Raw genomic sequence first — 17,750 nt, 5'->3', positions numbered from 1 at the left:
TGTGTTTTTGCGTGTGTGTGTGTCTTTTATTCTATAGTTTATTATGTTTACAAAGGGCATAAGGCACTATATATCCAGAGCTACAGTTGTACATTTTTCTGAAGAAAGAAAAACTGCAGCGGTAACATATATTCGTAAGAGAATCCGGACAATGTTGAGCACGAGGTGGTCGGTTCGTCATGGGTTCGTCATCGTGAGTTAACAGCGTGAAGGCAAAACGCAAGATCTCACCGATTCCTAGGCGTTATTATCGACAGAGACCTTTCATAGAGCTCCCACATCTCATACTTAAAGAAGAGGCTTACCTCTATCGCCCATATACGAAGGTTTCCTGCCGGTAAAACGTGGGGCACATCCGTGGCATCTATGCTTCAACTATACACGACGCTCTTCCTAGGATATACTTGCGATACTAGGAACTTTTGCATTGTTCGTACGCTAACCGAATCCATTGTTTGCACGGACGGTTCGGTCTCGGAAGGTTCGACAGGTGCCATTCTTTTACTCAATATCTCAATCGGTCGTCATCAAGTTTAAGACTTCACACGTAACGTCACCTACAGGTTTCGAAATGGCCGTTCTTCGCGCTGCTGTCAAATAGATTGAAAAAGAACCGCCTAGGAAATGCCCAATAGTTTGTGATTCGGAAGCAGCCCTTCAAAGCTTGCGAGGTTTACGACGTGGTAATTACGAACAGCTGCAACGAAATTTGCCATTGCGCTTTTGAACGAGGACATGATATAATCTTTAAGTGGCTGCCGGGACACTATGGCGTTGTTGGTAATCACCTCGCCGATGACGCTGCCCAACTTGCCCAAGCTGGAGCACCGACACTCCTTATATCTTTATCGAGAGTAGACGCTGCAAGAGAGCTTCGCAGTGTCGCTCGAACCATCATGTTCAGTTTCTGGCTTACACCACAGAACTCTGACCGTCATTTATACAGCCTCGACTCATCACTGAAACTGAAATTACCAGCAAACATTTCACGACGTGACGCAATACTGCTGTGTCGGCTATGGGCAGGAGTACATATCACTAAATCCTACAACTATCGCATTGGAATGGCGGACTCACCGATGTGCACTAAGTGCAAGTGTGAAACGACCATCAGTCATATTGTGCGGGCCACTGTTCTCGCTTCGATAACCAACGTCAGACTATCCAGTGTGCCTCGAATAGACTGGACGATAGGCCATTCACAGAAGCAAAGGTCGTGGGAGCCTGGCCTCAAAGTTCATTAGCTCAGAAAGCCATTCGAGCGCTTCTGCAGGACCTGAAGGCAACAGACGAGTGCCCGACTGGAGGTATCCTACACCTAACTTCTCTCTCTCTCTTTCACTCCGCCATCCCCCCACGTGTAGGGTAGCAAACTGGACTCAGTCTGGTTAACCTCCCTGCCTTTCCTTCCTCTCTCTCTCTCTCTCTCTCTCTCTCTCTCTCTCTCAATACAGGACAATAATAAGTGCTGTAAACTAACGATAATTCATCACCAGCTAGCCCAAACAGTCAAGTTTAGCTAATCGACTCGAGGTTGCATTTCGAAGAGGTCAAAATGCAAAAACTCGTGATCTCCGAATCTGAGGCCGCGGCCTCATGGTTCAGTGTCCGTCTCGGCTGCGGGAGCAGCGAGAGGATGTGAGTATGTAGGTTCTATCAAAATAATAATAATAAAGTAATAATAATAATAATAATGATGGTGATGATGATGGAGTTCTATGTTTGACGGAAGCCCGTCTGGTCGGGATGAAACATGGGGAAAAGGCAGACAAAAACCCGGAGCACTACGCCGACCAAAGTAAAATTTAAAAGGAAGGACGTTTCGGCTCCCACACGGGAGCCTTGTCCACAAGTAAAAGGTGTTCGAACAGCTCTCTTAAATAGTCTTGAACACGTGACGCAGGCAGCGCGCATACACTGACGGCAGATTGCCGTCGCTCCTGTTCAGAGTGTGTGGCGCAGTCTGAATCATGAGCGACTCAAGATAAAGGCGCTGAGATAGCCCTTTTTCCACGGCAAGGACACGTGTCTTCCCCCAGTCGATTGTGTGGCCGCTTGAAGCGGCATGCTCAGTCAAAGCACTGGATTTCACATTTTCTTCTCCGAAGTCATACTTGTGGTGTTTAAGACGCCTTTCAATGTCACCAGTTTCGCCAATGTACACGTAGTCGCAATCCACGCATGGGACAGCGTACACAACACCTGGGAATTTCTCTTTTGATAATTTGTCCTTAACATTGCCGAGTGATTGTCGTAGTTTCTGGTTTGGAATCTATCTAGATGAGGGCTATCTCGACGCCTTTATCTTGAGTCGCTCATGATTCAGACTACGCCACACACTCTGAACAGGAACGACGGCAATCTGCCGTCAGTGTATGCGCGCTGCCTGCGTCACGTGTTCAAGACTATTTAGACGAGCTGTTCGAACGCCTTTATTGTACCCGTGAGCAAGGCTACCGTGTGGGAGCCGAAACGTCTTCTTTTCTTTTAAATTTTACTTTGGTCGGCGTAGTGCCCCGGGTTTTTGTCTACCTTTTTATAATAATAATAATAATAATAATAATAATAATAATAATAATAATCCGCCATCCCGCTGCTCCTTACAGGGTAGCGACAACCGCGTCATCTGATACGGCATCCGCCAGGTCAGTGCCCACTCCTCGGCAGCGCGCAGTTGGAAAAATCTTTCCAATGAAAATAAAAGTATTTGGCGCGTGATATAACACTCATATCAAGCGTTAGCAGTTAAGTGGGTTCCATTGCTGGTCATTTTACTATTTTATGTAATTGTAAACCAACAGCTGTAATGCTTTTTTTTTCATACATCATAGTGTTTTCTGACACTGCATGATCCTTTTATTGCTCTTTCTCGTGGCAGGGCCCTTTTATTGCTTCTGTATTGTTACATACTAAGGGTTGGAATCTTCTCTAAGTGAACGATTTGCTTAAATAATCGGACTTTGATGCCGCAAATGATTTTTGCTGCGCTACTTAGTGTCACGAAAGATATAGAAAGTATCGAGTTTAACGTACCAAAACCACGAAAATGATCTAAGCAAGCCCTTTCGGGGACTCAGAAATTATTCCCACCGCATAGGGTTCTTTACCACGCACCTAAGTGCACGAGCGTTTTTTTTTTTTTTTTTTTTTTTTTAAGGCGATGGGTTCTGGTCAGATATACTGGAGAAAAAAAATAATACGGCAGAGCCAGCGTAACTTCTTTGGTGGGAGACCTGCCAGCATTACAGCATTTAATTTAATGTAAATGGTCACTACATCATCACGTACAAAGACATAATTTTAACCGTTATTTGACGTAATTTTTTTACAAAGACGTGGTTGCTATTTCCTGACAGGGCTTGTATTTGGTCTTCGTTTAAAAACTTGCCACTCTTCCCAAAAGTTGTCAAGCTGTTTTCGAGCTTCTGAACTTTCTTTTTCAAGCCCTCGTGTACTTCTTGAAGCTGCATGTATTTTCTTGTGATGAACTGCTCAACTCTGCACGGGTTCTGCAAGATGAGTTGAACTCTCAGCTTTGCGGGGTGGACGTGTTGGGGCGATGGTCTGATTCAAACGATGTTGTGTCCTCGTCTAGAATGCCCGTGCTAACACTGGATGATGGTTGTTCCAGGTCTGCCCTCGAAGGAATCCCTGGAGAACTGTGAAATGACATTTCTGGAATCTCCAAGGCACTTTTCAGAAGACATTTGTGCTTTTTGACAAGTGTCATGCTCAAGTGACAGCCGTGACTTGATGGCGAGTGACAATTAAGCCGCCCGTGCGTCGTCTATGTTTCTTTCATTTGTGTGTCTTAATTTGCGGCAGAGTATGTCCTAAGCAGCCGACCTAAGAATCGGCAAACGGTCCCTTGTGGGATGTGCATTCTCTAATTTAATGAGCATGCTGGGATTCGCTGTCTTTCCTCTGAATGGGAACACTTGTGGCACAGCGACTGGCCTCAGCTTTTTCAACCCATCTGCTTTGTCCTGCTCAAAGATGCCTTTTTTTCAAAGTGAGCCTGCAAATCGAATAAACACAATTACATTTGATATTAAAACCATGGCAAATAAACACTTCCAGAAACTCGACGCGTCATCCGGCTTTTTAAGGAATAAATGACGAGATTACGGCCACGTACAAAAGGGCCCCTGGCTATACCAATCAAGAGCGAGATTCAGCAACTAAAGAATGTAGAGCAAAACCAAACAAAGAAACGTAGCGGGGGACTAGATCATCGCGTTTAACTCGGATGTGTCAACTTACTTGCTGTACAGACGAAAAAGTAGTGTTATTTTCATCTGAAATAAATCTCGGTATGCGATAAAAGGTGCGCCTAAAGCCGCACGCGCATGCTTCTCGCGTTTTACGCAGGCACATATAATTTGGTTGGAAGTGGAACTAAAACAGACGAGGCCGTCCACGCAGTAGGATTCAGCTCTAACTATAATGGGCCTTTAAGATGTATCCTACTTATTTATTTTTGTACCTATTACGTACTGCAGGGCCTGAACGGGCCCAAGCGGGATCAGAAAGAAAGAACTCAGTTACAAGAAAACACCGGCTGCGCGTGCGCGGGTTCCTATAAAGAATTACTACAAGCGAGATGCAGCATGCAGCAAACAAACAAACAAACAAACAAACAAACAAACAAAAAAGTTCATTTGAGTTTTCGGAAAAAAACTTCACACGTGCCTGAATGCCGAATTCGTTTCGTGGATATGCATCTGGCACAATTAGTTCAGCGCTTATGTACTCTCATCTGCCTTCGCTGCAATTATCTTCCTTCGCTGCAATTTCTCTTTGGAATGAATTACCATCAACTATAAAATCCTGTACTTCTCTTGAAATTTTAAAAAATCACCTTAAGCATAATTTCCTGCGACAACTTAACTACGATCTGGCGGTGTATACCTTTGACTTTTCTCTCACATGTCATTTCTTGTATTTCATCCATGCTTTTTTCCGACTTTCTTTTATAATGTGCTTTTTCGTGTTAGATTGTAAATGACATGTCTAATGATGTATTTGATCTGTAGATGTTTAAAATAACGCTAATTTGCTGACTATTGATATCCCCATCAATGTTGTTATTATTAACCGAGGGTCCCACTACAGTAATTTCACTTTGGGACCCTCGTCTGTATATTTGTCATGTTTTAATTACTTCTTTTTTTTTTCAACCAATGAATCTGAATCTGATTCTGAATTGCCCGCGCGCGTAGTTCATCGGTTGCCACTTGGTCTCTCTTGATTTGGACCATCCAGAGAAGTCTTCGTTTTATCTCTTTCGGAAATAGAAACATTCTCCACACACTATACTGTAGTGGTTCGTGCACAGGGGTGCGCAACATCCGGGCATCTTTTTCGGAGCGCGGAGACCAGCTCACTGTGCGAGCTTGCTTTAGCACGCGCGCGGGCGAAGGCGTAGACTAATGGCGGACGCGCTTAAAATCGGCGACACCTAACCCAACAATGAATGTCGCCACCCTGCACGGAGCGGCGGGGAGAAGGACATCAAGACACGCTCGGTGGGTTGCGCCACCAAGCTCTTGTTATTATATTGCCTTATGCCCTACCTATATTTAAAAAAAAAAGAAAAAGAGGAAAAAAAGACACAAGGAATTCCCATTGCCAAACTTTCTGAACCCCTATTGGAACTTTGTTTTTGTGCGCCTCTGTTGTTTGTCGTTTGTCATCAATCTTCCGATCACCTCTTACTAATCTCCATTGCGGAAATGTTTACTTTCCCCCTGCTCTCGCCGAACCCAAAGGCTTCAAAGAGGCCAGAGATGCCTAAATCGACCTCTGGGTGGATTTATCACCCAGCGGTCAATTTAGATTTAGATTTACATTATCATATCTTCACATTCTAATAAAGCATGCTCCATCGTTTGCCTAGTGATATTTCTTCTTCATTCTTATATCTCGCTTTATACGTGCGTGTTCTAAGGCATCCTCATCTCGCTTCGAAAAGTAATATGAGCTTCCCTTTGAGTTATCGTAAATTGTTTCTTTCCTGATTTTGTTTTTTCCTCTTAAGTAGTTACTCATAAGAGGCTTCTTTTCCATTGCCGCCACGCATGAGATCATCCTATCCTCTCCGATTTTCCGCTTGACGTTCTTTGTTGCCATGTTGCTCACCATACCGGTCTCATGTTTGCTGGTAAGCTTCCTAGCTCTTTTCCTCCACTATGAATCAATCTTTCTCCTGTACAAGTATCTGAACACTCTCTCAGCCCATTTAATGCATATTCCTCAGTTGTTCTTCGTAATCAATTTTACTCTGTGCTTCTCTCACTTCAAAACTTGTCCAGCCTATGCCACCCCATTAATTTGTAGTCTTCCCCTGAGCGCCCAATGCGAGGCGTCCTGCTGATCATTGGTTGCCATAAAGTACTGACTGTACCCCTAACTTCAATTAAACAACCGTATTTCCAAATCTAAATCATGGATTGTACACCTTTCCACATACCCCGGAGAACCTCGTACCCCTTGTATCCTCACAGTGCTCTGTGTTTCATTATGGCCGCATTTCTTTTTCCCTTTGTTGTGTTTTTTTCCGTGTGTTTCCATATATCTATTGCCTTCGTTTATACATATACAAAGGTATTTATGTGGTTGTATCCGAGGTATTTCCTGGCCCTGGATTGACACAGTTTGTTCACTGTTTTAATTGAACACCATAACATCCGATTTTTAAAGCTAAACTTCAGACCTAAATTCTGGCCTTCCTGTCCACAGATATTAGCCGGACGTTGCATATCGCTTTGCTTGTTGGCTAGCAACACAATGTCGTCCGCATAAAACAAACCTGGACGCTGCTGCTTTACTACTGTACCTGCCTGTGTGTATGAGAGCTTAAACCCGATATTACTTCCTTCGAGATTAAACGCGATATTTCTTCCTTCGAGATTAAACGCGATATTACTTCCTTCTAGAGCCCTATCCATCCTCACCATGTACATCATAAACAGCAGAGGGGATAAATCTAAAAATAAAATGAAACCCCTGCCTCAGCCCCTTGTTGACATCAACTTTCTCCTCATCCGTTCCCTTTCAACGCAAACGGTATTTTCTAGGTAAATCTCTCTCAAAAGCTGTAGACAGTCGTCGCCTAGGCCTTCCCCTTCCAGAATATCCAACGTTGCCATACGCTCCTGCAATGCCTAAAAAAGCCACATGTACGGCCTCTGTTCTACTCTAGATCTGGATATTTCAATAGACTGAGTAAGAACAAATAAGTTATCATCCAGGCGCCTACCGATTCTGAAGCCATTCTGAAGTTCTCGCAATATGCCATTATTCTCTCCCCATACTTGCAGCTTTAATTTAATCACGTGCATTGCTACCCTGTATATTACTGATGTAATGATCAACGGTCTATCCGTTGATCATTACATCAACGGATACAACAGGGGTAAAAGGATAGAAGTGAATTCTATCCTTTTACCCCTTACCTTTATAAATTAATTTCATTCCATTTCGCCGCCAACTGTTTCGTATTCGTCTATATTTTAAGTTTTTTTCCAACTGCTTTCAACATAGCTTCTTTTTGGTCCTAGTTCATAAATCAGCCTTACGGGAACCTCGTCTAGCCCTGTGCCTGTGCCCTTCGGCATTTTCCATTCGGATTTCTTCCATTTGAAATTTGTCAGCATCAGCTCTTTTTCCATCTATAGTTCTCTTTCATGCTCTTCTTTTTTTCTTCAAATACCACCTCGTCATTGGCTTGGAAAGATTCCGCTGTTGTTTTTCGGATGTAACTTAGTGCCGCGTCCCCTTCCAGTTTGTTTCCGTTTTCGTCTAGGATATGTTGTATTGTTCCAGCCTCCCTGCATGATAAGTTTATCCGCTTACAAAGTATTATAGGTGCGGCCTTCTTTTTCTCCCGTATTTCTGACAACCAACGTTCACTTTCACCTTTTATCTTTGCTTGCACCAGTATTTGCACCATAGACTTTTTCTCCCGGTATATTTCCCATTTACTGGCTACTTCATCCTGCGGCAACTGCGCCTTCTTTCCTGTCTCTGCACTCGGGATGCTTTCTGTCGTTCGGCGGTCGCTTCTCGTATCTCCCTGTTCCACCAGCTTTTCGGTTTCTTTCTTCCTTTCCAACGAACATGTTGTTTATCTTTACGTATTTATGTCGTTATTAGACTTAGAAGCTACCATATTCCCACTCTTGGCCATTTTCCAAGTTCATCCTCGACTCTAGTGATTATATTTGCTATTTGTTCAGCGTTCAAATTTGGACTGGCCATTTTTCGCTCCTTGCTCTCTTTCCCAACTACATATCCCATTTTCAACATGATGCGTTTATGGTCACTCCCCATGCTGCTATGCCCTTTCCCATCGATGACCATTTCTCTCAACTTATCATGAATTCCTTCTGTCATCAGACAGTAATCAATGGTCGATTGGCGGTTTCTCACTTGCCCGTCACACTTAGTCGCTGTATTCACGATAGCGTGGTTATGTTGCTCACAAAGATCTATAATTGTCTTCGCGTTGTTGTCGGTACAGCCATCTAGATCCTGTATGTGGGCATTCATCTGTCACCTAATAGGATAATTTCGGCATCATTCGCGGCACCTTCATTATAAGTTTCGGTTCAAATGGCAGTGGGCTCAAAACCACACTGCCACCTACTGGTTGACCCAAATGGGCGCAACCGTCTCTCGTCCCGACACGCTGGTATACACGTTCAAGACGGCCGCCGGATCGTTATCCTCAGCAGAAGACTTGTGACGCCCTTTACGCACCACCGCAATCACCACGCCGCAATATTTCGATCACTCGGCTCTTTTCCTTTCCCCTTTCCTTCCCGAAGGCCAAGCGCACATAATAGCGCCTGGGCCAGCAATAAATGAACTAGTCCCGGGGAAGTAGGTCTCAAATAGGCCGAGGAACTTGCGTGGGACGTCCAATGGACATCCCCACAAATCCGAATGACATACTCGTCCTGTGCAACGTCCTGTGCAAAAAAAAAAAAAAAAAGGAAAGAAAGAAAGAAAGAAAAAAAGAAAGGCATCTGCAGACGTCTACCAGATCCAACACTCGATACTTGACGTTCATGGGACATCCATGGAGCGTTATTTGGCTGTTATGGCCTATGACGGTTTTAGGTGGTGGTATTTCAATACGTTCTGCGCATGTTGCTGCGCCGCAGAAATTCGCATCGAAATGCAGCTGGCCACCATATAATGCAGCGGAATTTCAGCAGCGGATATTCGTAGCGTAAGTGGTTTACACTCAACGCTATGTACGGCGCTTATATTCCACATATACGGAATGCATAGCAGGAAATGTCTTCCGCGTGCTAGGAAGTGCAAATAGATCGCGTGCCAAGGAACGCACACGCGCGTGGTAACATGAAAGTTTCTTCTTCAAGACCTTTCGCCTGGCACAGGTACGATCGACATTCAACTAATGAAAGTATCTAAGGTCAATGGTATCAAGAAATACACGAAGTACTGTGTACTTATGAGCTGGAGACGTTATAGCTTTGTCCTCTATAATTTGTCCATAGAAAACGCGTTTGTCTTTCTAGAAAACTAAAAGACCGAACCTCTGAGTGGCCGAATGTTTATATGCGTGGGCCGAAAAAGGTAAAAGGGCGATATGTGTATTGGGACGTCCCTATAGTAACGTAACCTAAAATTTTATCTATATTGACAGAGAGAGAGAGAGAGAGAGAGAGAGAGACATCTTGGCGGCAGACACACAGCCCCCTGGTAGGCCGTCTCCTGGTATACACGTTTGCAGAAAATACTTCGTATGCTGATTCAACATTCCAATAATCTCCGGGATGACGCGTCTTCGGGACCTTGCCGATAAGGACGTCGCTGTGAGATCTACTAGGCGTCTTCATTTGTATGCGGGATGTGTGGATCTCTTTAGGATGTCGATGTAACTTGTAAGCTGAATATACGACGGTCGCTGTACAGTATGCCTGTTATGAAGGGACAAGTGATGCTACATATATTGTATAAAAACACTGAATTTTTTCAGTGAGACCGCAAAAGAAGTGTACCTCCTTGCAATGTCCACGGTCAGATACCCTAGTAATGACGGCCGTAAGTTAATTGTTAAGTAAAATTTATCGGCTGTCATTAACGATCCATAATTCGACGTCCGTCACAACTTTCGACACAACTTTCGTATTGGGCTTACATGCTCGGTTCTTATCTGGCTATCAGTCGGATATTGGTGGTCCATTGAACTGCGCCATGTGCAAATCCCTCTAACCACGTGGGCACGACAACACACTACAAATTGAGTCTGGGTAGGGCCGCTCCCGAAGCGGCGATTTCCCATGAGGTGTCCCAAAGCACCTATAGGTCCCGTAATGGCCGCAATCACCTGTCCGTGAGCGCCCTTGTAAATATTTTAACGCGATAGCGTTAAGGAGCTCGTGTCGCAGAAAAGCCGGTGTCGTCGGCGTCGGCGTCCGCGGCGTTGGCCGTGAGCGATAAATCACGGCAGCCACTTCATAAATAAAAAACAACTTCCAAGATGGGCTGGGTGGGAATCGAACCAGGGTCTCCGGAGTGTGAGACGGAGACGTTACCACTGAGACACGAGTTCGATGCTTCAAAGCGGTACAAAAGCGCCTCTAGTGAACGCGGTGTTGCCTTAGAAACGAGCTGTTTCTAAGGCTCAGGCGTGCGTCGCTTGCTCAGGCGCTCATTTCGTTGTCGCGCCGAACGCTGCGTTGCTCGACGCTCACCGCGTCCGATGCGGGGCGCGTAGTCGCTGCGCCGTAGCCCAATATACCCCTCGGCGGGTCGACGGGAACGCTGTCGCGTTCCACTCTTGAAGGCGAAGCTTAAGCGTCCTCCAATTTTTTATCTCTGAAGCCGCGCCGGATGCTCTGCAACAAGGACGACCAGAGACCCTGCGTGGAAATTTTGATAGGGTCCCCTTTCTAGACGATCCAGAGCACCCACAAGCACAGCCGAACACCAGGCCAGGGGATACGTCTATCCATCAGAAAAATTGCGACAGAGCCCATTTCACGATGTTTGTCGACGATGATGCGCTATTAGCGTTGAATCTATATAGAAACCACACACAACCAGTGGTGTAGCCAGGGGTTGCGGGGCTACCGGGCTTCGCCTCCCCCCCCTCCCCCCGTATATTTTTCGGCCGGCGCCCTGCTCCCTTTTATGCCTGGCGCGTCGCCTATGAAAAAAGGCGCATATTCTTCGAACGCCCGGTCCAGACACGTACAGGATGGTTCACGCCTTCAGGCAAACCAAGGGCTCACTCAAGGTAATAGTTGTGTTATGCACCAAGCATGGGAAACTTAACAGGGAATAATGCTACCCTATATATATATATATATATATATATATATATATATATATATATATATATATATATATATATATAGAAACATACATGCATAGGTATAGATATATCCCCCGGAAAGCTCGTGAAGTACGCTGAGAATGTTACCGGCAACTTACCAACAACTGGCTGTCCTAATAGGTGTCTGCAGATGGGCCGCTCCCGTGGCAGCTATTTCCCATACTGTGACATCCCTGCGTAGCATCTGCTTGGAAAGGAAAGCCCATAATCCAGTTCAGGTCCCGTAGTGGCTGATAATGTTTCCAGGACGCGCTTGTACCAATTTGCCGGTAGGTACCCTGAGGCAGCTCCTCTCTGCTTCCCACAGCCGCTGCAGATGCCAACAAATTAAGGCCGCCTGTGGTTTGGGCCCCCTTTTGAGATCAGAACACCCACCACCAACCACGGCCGAACCAGATAAGCCCTCACTTTGCTACCCTAGTCTAGAGGTATAAGAGAAAGGGAAATACAGAGAGGAAACGATCAAGAAAAGAATGAGCACTGCACGCATACAAAGGACACAAAGTAGGGCTGCAAATGGTCACTGAGGCCGGTGCACATGAAAAACTGCGGTGGCATACTAAATGCTGTGTAATGAGCTGTAGTGTTATCTTACTGATGGACTGCTGACAGGGTACAGGATGACCATACACAGGATCACATGAAACGTATTAGGATAAATTAGAGGGGAAAAAAGGTATACAGAGCCAGGCCCTGCCGTGGTTGCTCAGTGGCTATGGTGTTGGGCTGCTGAGCACGAGGTCGCGGGATCGAATACCGGCCACAGCGGCCGCATTTCGATGGAGGCGAAATGTGAAAACGCCCGTGTACTTACATTTAGGTGCATGTTATAGAACCCCGGGTGGTCAAAATTTCCGGAGTCCTCCACTACGGCGCCTCGTAATCAGAAAGTGGTTTTGGCACGTAAAACCCCATAACTTTTTTTATACAGGGGCAATAAAAGGAAGAGAAAGAACAGAAATAAAGTTAAGTAGAGAGTTCGCGAGTAGCCATGGACAGAGGAGTGAATTTCGGAGGATAATCATCGAATGATAGAGAAGTAATGCTTACGCATTAAATTTTCTCAGGCATAGCTTGAGGACTATAGTTATCTATGCTGACTAAAATATGTTATCTGACGACGACACCACTTTATTTAAATCAAACGATGCACATACCCTCATAACGACAGCGAACCTTGTTCTAAGGAAAGGCTACGAATGGTCTGTTGAAAACGGCCCTAAAATTAATGCATACAAAAAGAAAAGTAGTGTTGTTTCAAGCTGCAAATAAGAAAATTACGCCAGTAACGTATGCGTATGCGTCACGCGATCCTCGAGGTCTGTTATGGGAGAACGCAGGGAAGGAATTTCGCTTGCAAAGGCTCGACGGGGCGAGTGGAGAGAGCGTCTTGCTCGGCAGTGGAGCCCGCCTGCTGAAATCATGGGTTCGCGGCACGGAAATATTTCTATCTCGGCTCAAAAACTGTAAAAAAACAATAAAAACGCTAGGTGTATTCTTTGAGAGGTGTGTGACGTGGAACACCCATTACGAGTTCCTCGCTGGAAAACTGCCCAAAGTCGTAGGCATGGTGTACTGCCTTAAGTATATTCTACGCAAGATAAAAATACTAATTTGCAATGCTTTATTCGTATGTCATATAAATTACTGCTGTTGAGTATGGGGCACGGCATCAAAACCAACATAAGCTGCCTCTCTATCTTGCAGAAAAGAAACAATACAATTGATATGCAATAATCCCTACGATGCTCCTACTCAGCCATTGAATTCTAATCTAATTAGAATTCGAAATCTTTATCAACACCGTTTGGCACTGACGCATCGCAAGGAGCTCAAGCGCGCGGTAAACGGTATTCGAAGTATAGCTCGTGTACATAAACATGTTGTAACCTATGACGCAAGGACACTTGACCAATGGGACATTCCGCACTCAAGAACGAATTACGGTCGACAAATGCTTCGACATACACTTCCGAGTTTACTCAACAACCTAGCCTTACGGAATAAAGATCTTCTGTTCTTAAAGGGCCCCTCGCCAGGTCTGGCCATTTTGAGCTGACAAGCGCAGAGCATGCAATGTGCGCCAACGATCGTGCTGGCGCGCCGCGGAAAGGCCTGAAATTTCAATCCAAACGCCGTTTCCCTCTTCACGCGCGGCGAATCCGCCCGGAGAGGGACGGTGACGTAGTCGGGCTCCTGCGCCTAGGTAATCGTGTCCGCAGTGTTACGTCGCTCGTGGTGACACGTGACTTCAAGAATTATTCAAGGCATCTGTTATCTGTGCCATCTGTTGCTTGAATTGACGAATTGAAGTTTAGAGAAATAATAAAATACAGAAACGGAATGTCTGCGTTTTTTGTTTTACTTCGCACCGAAGCAAGAGAGATGTACTTCCGCTTCGTCTGCTTGTTCCCACGGTACTGCAGTCACGTGCGCAGGTACCGAAACTATGCCATTTTCAACCGTGTTCCAGCGCGTAATCACGCTCTGCGATCCGATTGTTCTGCCTCAGTATTCGTGTAGCACTGAATTGTACCGCTAGTCATGTTTCCTTGTGCACAGCGCGCAAAATCGTGCGCTGCGCGAACGAGATAACAGCTCACGCGCGGCGCGGTCAGCGGAAATGCGTACAGCAGGAAAAAGAAACCGAGGAGAAAAAAGAAAGAAGGCGGGGCCTGCGACGTATGCGTCACGCAGTCCTCGAGGTCTGTTATGGGAGAACGCAGGGAAGGAATTTCGCTTGCAAAGGCTAGACGGGGCGAGTGGAGAGAGCGTATTGCTCGGCAGTGGAGCCCGCCTGCTGAAATCATGGGTTCGCGGCACGGAAATATTTCTATCCCAGGCTATTATTAAGCCAATTTGAAAAAAAAATTGTTGTGGCAGAACGCTCTCTAGAGGACACGTAGCAACTTCCTGCGTATAACCAAATTTTGCTATGGGGCCTGGTGAGGGGCCCTTTAAGGAGTTTGCAAAACTACTTCCAGTCAAGCTAATTCTTGTTAAATTTATTGCGTATGTCCTTATGCTATGCTGTATATTACCTTTTTTACTCTCTCTCTCTCTCTCTCTCTTTAGTTTGTGCAGTGCTGAATATGGTGCTATGTTATGATTTCTTTTCAGTTTTTGTTTCATAACAATGCTTTAACTAATGTGTGATGCTCATGTATCAATTTAATTATTCATTGCGCACAGAGAATACATGTCTTTCTAATTATTAAAATATGCTCCTTAATGTTTTTATGCATATACATTTTTGTAAATTGACGCCTACCCACCTGTGTACTCACATGTGAGCGCCCGTTGCTTTCTGTTGTCTTTCATTAGTTTTTGGGCTGGTCAAGTTCCCTGCACGCAGCTTTTTACCCAGAACCCCACCATAGAATCCTTCTTACGGGAAATAAAGTCATTCATACCTCGTAACCTAGAGCTTTTACGCGTCACCGTATATGCCCCCACTTTGAATATTCGCGATGCGGGTGTATGAAGCTCGGCGATGAAGGTTGGCACGGTGCCATGAATGAGGTCAGCGGCGCAGCTGTCACGACGGATGATGAATGACCTAGATAAGAATAGGTAAGTGGCGCTGCGGACGACGTCACCGGCACAGCTGTCGCGGTGCCAACTCGCACAGGTAGCGCGGTGCGGATGGCTTCAGCGCTCGACATAACTCGGCGCTTGGAGAGGCACGTAATCAGTTCTGTATCGGCGCTCGGAAAGAACAGTTAGATCAACTATAAGATAATAATTAGATAAGTAATGACGGCAGAAATTAGAGAAAGTACACTCACGCGAAATACGGATTCATTTCGTGTAACCACGGTCGTTTTTCTTCCCTTTTTTATTTATACTTTTCATTCTTACTACTACTATACTACTACTAATAGTACTACGACTAATCATAATAAACACGTGGCAGCCCGGTGGATGCATTTCTATTCACAGCAGGATGCATTCGGAAACCTTTCATTAATTCGGCGTATACTGCGGCGCAAAGTAAAAAAAAACCGAGGGAAAAGGGAAACGATGGAGGCGCTCTTTGTGTCTCCTTAGTTTTTCCTAGGGTTTTTAAGTTTAATCTCTCTTTTTACTTTGCGTCACAGTACGTCGGATTAACTATGCACTAACTCGCCCAACATACAGTGCGTTTACATGGACCCGACAGAAGCGGGCCGAGTCGGCTTGTCGGACTGGAATATGCCTGTCGAGTTCATGTAAACGCTAGCCGGTCGGGCTGAACCAAAGATGTTCAGGGACTAATGGTTGAACGAGCATAGAGTCGGTCTGAGTCAGCCTGAGTGCATGAGGTACATAGGTTGACTCAGCCCGACGCGTTTGCAGCGTGCATGTAAAAGCAGACTAGTCGGGCCCGCCATCGCCGAGACTTGCACGGAATCACTGCGACGTCGTAATTTATGCTCTGGCAGTCGGGAATAGCATAGCATCAGCACTAGGTCAAGAAAAGCGCTGTGTACTTCACTGTGGCGCGAACCAGACACCCCGAGGCTCGAGCGTTGGCATTACGTTCAATGTACTGCGCGCTGAAAAAAATTACAAACGGACAGCCATTGCCCTGAAACGCGTTTTATTTGGTAATAAACTCAAAATAGCATCGGCAGCTTACGAGGAATTGAACTCCACACGCACCCATAAAGCACACATCACCTGCGCGGTATCAGTCGTTGGCTGCGGTCGGCACATCTCGCAGCAGAACGCGGTTCAATGGACGAGTGAGGGATCGCAACCCGGTGACTCAATCGACGTTTTCGCGATTTACCGACCTAATCGGTATCCTCACGCTTCGTTCGTTGAAATGACGGTATACGCTGGCCGCGACCATCAAGTCCCTTTCAAAGCGGAGCTTTAGTTCGACCAAAATGCGGTCAATTATTCACTCTTTAAAAAGTTTGCATCCTATTGAGGCTTGTCCCACAACGATAATTGTCAACTGCCTTGCCCGCGTTTCTTTTCTTGAAAACTCAGCGCTCCCTACTTTCCTCTCGAGAATGCTGTGTCACGCTGATAAGCCGTTCGTGACTTGGACGTACACTTGGTTCGCAGCATTAAAGAAAGGAAATGCGGACAAGACAGATGACGATTATCGTTGTGGGACAAGATAAGCCCCAAAGGGCGTAAATATGTAAATAATTTCTTTCGTTTAGCCCCTGAAAAAAGCCGAAGGACGCAGGTTGATCTTGGTCCCGAGCAAAGCTGTTTTGAGGCTCTGGAAGGTCGTTCGAGAACAACCCGTCTCCCCCAGCTCAGCGCTTCCAGGCGAGGAGGCGACGCCGGAGGCAAGTCAACCCTCGGGCAATGGAGCCCTTGGAGCGTCCCCATTGGCCAAATGTAACGGCATTTGCACGGGCGCCTGCCATTGGAGGGAAAAGATGACACCTGAGCTGGCTCGACGATTGGCCGAAAATGACGTGACCCCGAGAGACCGAAGGGGTTAAAAGCGAGAGACAGAGAGAGGAGTTTCTTTCGTTCTTCTGGCGACGGGCCGCAGCGTCCGATTTGGTACCGGCCGTCGATGACTTTATGACTCTTCATTACTTTGTGTTATTACTGTAAATAATGTAAATAAACCTTCAGTTCTCAAAATCCTCCTCAACGTCAGCCCACTCCCGCACTCAACGGTAAGATCTAATACCCCCGGGGTTCTTTCACATGCACCTAAACGGAAGAACACGAGTGTTTTTTTTTTTTCATTTCGCTCCCATCGAATACCGCGATCTGGTTTGAACCGGTGAGCGCGAGTTTAGCAGCGTAACGCCATATTCACTTTGTGGCCACTAATTGGGCTATACCGCGCCGCTTTCTTTTTTCGTAGTTGTTAAGCATTGTTGCGTTTCGCCTGCGACACGTGGTTTTGCCGGCGCGACTGCGGCGGGGCGGCAGACATTTTGGCCCGATCGTCGTCGCCGCAACACTCATCGCCAGGTGTTTCCAGGCGCGTCTGCGGCGATGCGACCGCCTAGGGATCTCGTTCCAGTCATTGTGCCCGAAACAGGCGATGCCAAAGCAGGGATCTCATTCCAGTTATTGGGCCCGAAACAGGCGATGCCAAAGCAGGGATCTCGTTCCAGTCATTGTGCCCGAAACAGGCGATGCCAAAGCAGGGACCATCTTCTCGTTACAGTCATTGTGTCCGACCGGCAGCGCCACGACAGGGTGCTACGAGATCGTGCGCAGCGCCACGACGGGGTGCTACGAGATCGTGCGCAGCGCCACGACAGGGTGCTACGAGATCGTGCGCAGCGCCACGACAGTGTGCGTCACCATTAGCCCATTGTACATTCACGTGCTCGTCTTTTGAGGGGTTCCTTCTTGCCCTCAACTGCGAGAGTATAAAAACAGCTGCCCCCGGACGCCAAAAGAG

This window comes from Dermacentor variabilis, chromosome 2 (genome assembly GCF_050947875.1).
Source record: "Dermacentor variabilis isolate Ectoservices chromosome 2, ASM5094787v1, whole genome shotgun sequence".
NCBI lineage: Eukaryota > Metazoa > Arthropoda > Arachnida > Ixodida > Ixodidae > Dermacentor > Dermacentor variabilis.
Note: the sequence above shows the minus strand (reverse complement) of the source record.